Source organism: Carassius auratus, unplaced genomic scaffold (genome assembly GCF_003368295.1).
Source record: "Carassius auratus strain Wakin unplaced genomic scaffold, ASM336829v1 scaf_tig00051946, whole genome shotgun sequence".
Taxonomy (NCBI): domain Eukaryota; kingdom Metazoa; phylum Chordata; class Actinopteri; order Cypriniformes; family Cyprinidae; genus Carassius; species Carassius auratus.
Window position 1 is genome coordinate 20,960 of NW_020527213.1, and position 4,159 is coordinate 25,118.

At 35.5% G+C, this 4,159-nt stretch overlaps 1 long non-coding RNA gene across 1 annotated transcript; it reads right to left on the reverse strand.

Annotated features, from left to right (window-relative positions):
• Positions 1–2,963: 2,963 nt before the first annotated feature.
• LOC113090031 (uncharacterized) lies at positions 2,964–3,888 on the reverse strand. Its single transcript, XR_003286819.1, has 3 exons — positions 3,824–3,888; positions 3,335–3,453; positions 2,964–3,059 (listed from the first exon to the last, which is right to left on the reverse strand). It is a non-coding gene; the product is annotated as an uncharacterized LOC113090031 (long non-coding RNA).
• Between the last annotated feature and the right edge of the window lie 271 nt (positions 3,889–4,159).

Consider the following 4,159-nt stretch of genomic DNA (forward strand, 5'->3'; position numbering starts at 1 on the left):
GTAAAAAAAAAAAAAAAAAAAAAAAAGATTTTAGTGATTTGTTGTCCTTCGGGAAAGTATGTTCATTTGCTGTACATGTACTCAATACTTTTGCTTTAATTACTGCCTCAATTCAGCGTGGCATGGAGGTGATCAGGTTGTGGCACTGCTGAGGTGGTATGCCCAGGTTTCTTTGACAGTGGCCTTCAGCTCATCTGCATTGTTTGGTCTCGTTTCTCATCTTCCTCTTGACAATAGCCCATAGATTCTCTCTGGGGTTCAGGTCTGGTGATTTGCTGGCCAGTCAAGCACACCAACACCCACAGTCATTTAACCAACTTTTGGTGCTTTTGGCAGTGGGGAAGGTGTCAAATCCTGCTGGAAAATGAAATCAGCATCTTCAAAAAGCTGGTCAGCAGAAGGAAGCATGAAGTGCTCCAAAATTTCTTGGTAAATGGTTGCAGTGACTTTGGTTTCCAAAAAAAAACATAATGGACCAACACCAGCAGATGACATTGCATCCCAAATAATCACAGACTGTGAAACTTAACACTGGACTTTAAGCAACTTGGACTATGAGCTTCTCCACCCTTCCTCCAGACTCTAGGACCTGGGTGTCCAAATTAAATAAAAAAGATTGCTCTCATCTGAAAAAAGGACTTTGGACCACTGGGTAACAGTCCAGTTCTTCTTCTCCTGAGCCCAGGTAAGACACCTCTGACGTTGTCTATGTCTCAGGAGTGGCTTAACAAGAGGAATACGACAACTGTATCCAAATTCCTTCACACGTCTGTGTGTGGTGGCTCTTGATGCCTTGACCCCATCCTCAGTCCATTCCTTGTGAAGTTCACTCAAATTCTTCAATCGACTTTGCTTGACAATCCTCATAAGGCTGCGGTTCTCTCGGTTGGTTGTGCATCTCTTTCTTCCACACTTTTTCCTTCCACTCAACTTTCTGTTAACATGCTTGGATACAGCAATCTGTGAGCAGCCTCTTTGGCAATGAATGTTTGAACCTCCTTGTGTCAATGATTGTCTTCTGGACAACTGTCAGATCAGCAGTCTTCCTCATGATTGTGTAGCCTAGTGAACCAAACCGAGAGACCATTCTGAAGGCTCAGGAAACCTTTGCAGGTGTTTTGAGTTGATTAGCTGATTGACATATCACCATATTCTGATTGTGAATTGGTGTGTTTTTGTTAAATGTGATCACAATTAAAATAACCAAAGACTTAAACTACTTCAGTTTGTGTGCACTCAATTTATTTAATACACAAGGTTCAAATTTGAGTTGAATTACTGAAATAAATGAACTTTTCCATGACATTCTAATTTATTGAGATGTACCTGTACCTGTTATGACAGTCATAGTCCTATATCAATGCTATAATAAGTCTATGTGGTACTTACAACACAGTATTAAGTACCAAGTCTATGTAAACTATTAAACGGGGTCATTTTTATAAAGTAAACTATTTTCTCTTGTGGACAATACATTTTATGTGAAATATCTGATTCAGGCTAGTACTAAATAAAAAAATAAGATGCATTTTGTATGATCCCTCTTTTGTCAAAAATGTTCAACATTTTGTAGATTCTGCAAGGTGTATGTAAACTTTTGACCTTATATGTGTGTGTATACAGTATGTGTGTGTGTGTGTGTATGTACAGGATGCATGCATACGTGTGTGTGTGTGTATATGGCAATAACATTTTTGTCCATATGTCATGTTTTTTTAGAGACAAATGAAAAGGAGGGAACTGTCTTTAAGCTGTGGAGTCAGACGGAGGGATCACATTTACCTCAAAAACAGCATTGCAGAGGACTCAAGCACACAATGGTGACACATTTATAAGAACATTTCCCTGTGATATAAACATTTCCCTGTGGTAATTATTCAGATTATTCTCTTTCTCATTGTGTAGCTTTCCATGACATTCTGGTTTAAAGGGTCTGTTCACCCAAAAATTAAAATTCTGTATTTATTACTCACCCTCATGTCGTTCTAAACCTGTAAGTTCTCCATTCATCTTCAGAACACAAATTAAGATATTTCTTGAAGAATTCCGAAACCTCCCTGACCCTTCAGCTGACACACAAAAGCATGCTCTGCTCACATTCAGTGCATGGATCCTCTCCAAAATAGCACCATGGTGAAATCAAGGAAACAATTTGTTGAATAAAGTCATTATATTTGTTTTTGTTTTTTTTTTGGGTACAAAAAGTATTCTCGTAGCTTCGTAAAATTATTGTTGAATCCCTGTTGTCACATAGATTATTTTACCAATCTTCTTGCCACGTTTCTGGACCTAGATCGTGATAATTACATTGCTGTCTATGGGAGGGTCAGAGAGGTCTCAGAATTCATCAAAAATATCTTAATTTGTGTTCCAAAGAAGAACAAGTTGTCTTACGAGTTTATATTAGGAAGAACTTACCCATTAAGTTTAGTGAATATTATGTACAGGAAGCACTAGAAGTAGAGACTTGTACTGCTTGGGGTAGTGTACCAAATAAACCTTTAATTTTGCTTTTTTGTGCATAAATTATCAAAAGGAAAGAAAAGATGCACAATGGCACGTCTTTTGCATTGTTTTTTTGTAGTAATTCAATTGTTTTAATATGAATATTGTTTTAATAGAGTGTTCAGTACTCAGTACTTTAAACGTTTTGTTGTCTTAAGAGCTTTGTATAACAACTTAACAAAGAAAAAATATCAGTGCCATAAGACAGTAACATATTAAATTATCTATTATGTAAGATGCTTGTAATGATTGCTTTAATGCACACTAAAAAATTTTGGGTTAAAAATAAACCAACAAGTAACCCAACTATGGGTTGGTATAGCACCTTCCCATCGATGGGTTATTTCAACCCAACCCATTGGGTTAAAATCCTGTTGGGTTAAAAGTTACCCAACAGTTGAGTTAATTATTTATATTAATTAACTTCAGTATTTTTATTAAAAATCACTTGTAGTATTGTCTTCTGTTCCAGTTGTCCTTGTCACCAAGCACCAGGACATGTGGATTCTGGCTTGTCTCGTGATTCATGTACAGCACTATATATTAGTGCCAACCTTAAAAGAATAATAAAAAAAAAAGTTCAGTTAACATGCATTGTATTGATATTTCATTGATACACTCACTTTACAAATGAGGGAATTTAAATGAGTTAAAAGCTATAGCGAATTTAAATTGGTTAAAATGATAATTCACCCATAAATTAAAATTCTGTCATCATTTAAAAAAAAAAAAAAAACTTCTTGGAACGATTTGCATGTACAACGTGTGTCTTATACAAAATAAATAAAGGTGACTTGATTACACAGGGCACTGTTTTGCTTTTACTTACAGGTTAAATGTCAATGAAGGACCGCTTCATTTCCGTGTATGATGTGCACACCAATTTTCCATTTGTGTGATATGGTGCAGATGGCAGGAAGGGTTTAAAGACAATTTCTGCATGAAGGCCTTTAAATGACAAAAGTACAGAAAGCACAATTAAAAAATAAATAAATAAGCTTACAGTTAACATTTTTACAGTCTTTGTGGGATTCATCATTTGCACTAAGAGACAGACTAAACCAGTTTTCACTCCCTCCAGAAAATTGTGGCAATATTTGCAGCTAATTTGAGTAAATTTGACCACCCTTTACCCTTTGACTGATCTTGACTTGTAGGGAGGAACAAAAGTACACTGTAAATGAAAGAAAGCTTTGTTGGACGGAATGCAACGATACACTTATTTCACCTCATTTTGTCTTTTTTCATAATTTTTGGAAGTCATAGGTCTAAGTAAAATTGAAAACTTATGTACCATTAATTTAAATGGGTTACTTACCTTGAAATGTTTCAGTTAACAGGCAGAAATTCTATTGTTGCAAATTTTCCTTCACAAAAAAGTCCATTGTCTAAAACATAAGTATAAACACATTTAGTACAACACATTTAAAAAAAAACATGTCAATCAATCTAGCTTCATAAGAGAAATTGCTGTAATTATAGGGTATTCTGATAGATGCATAACAATATTCAATATCTATAAACCATAAAAACACTATTACTGTACAATTAATTAGTGCTCGTGCACTAAGACGAATATGGCTTCTGTTTTACGCTCCCCTCTTAAAGGTTGGTTGTAGGAGAAACGTTAACGTTATGTAAATTTGGGACACTG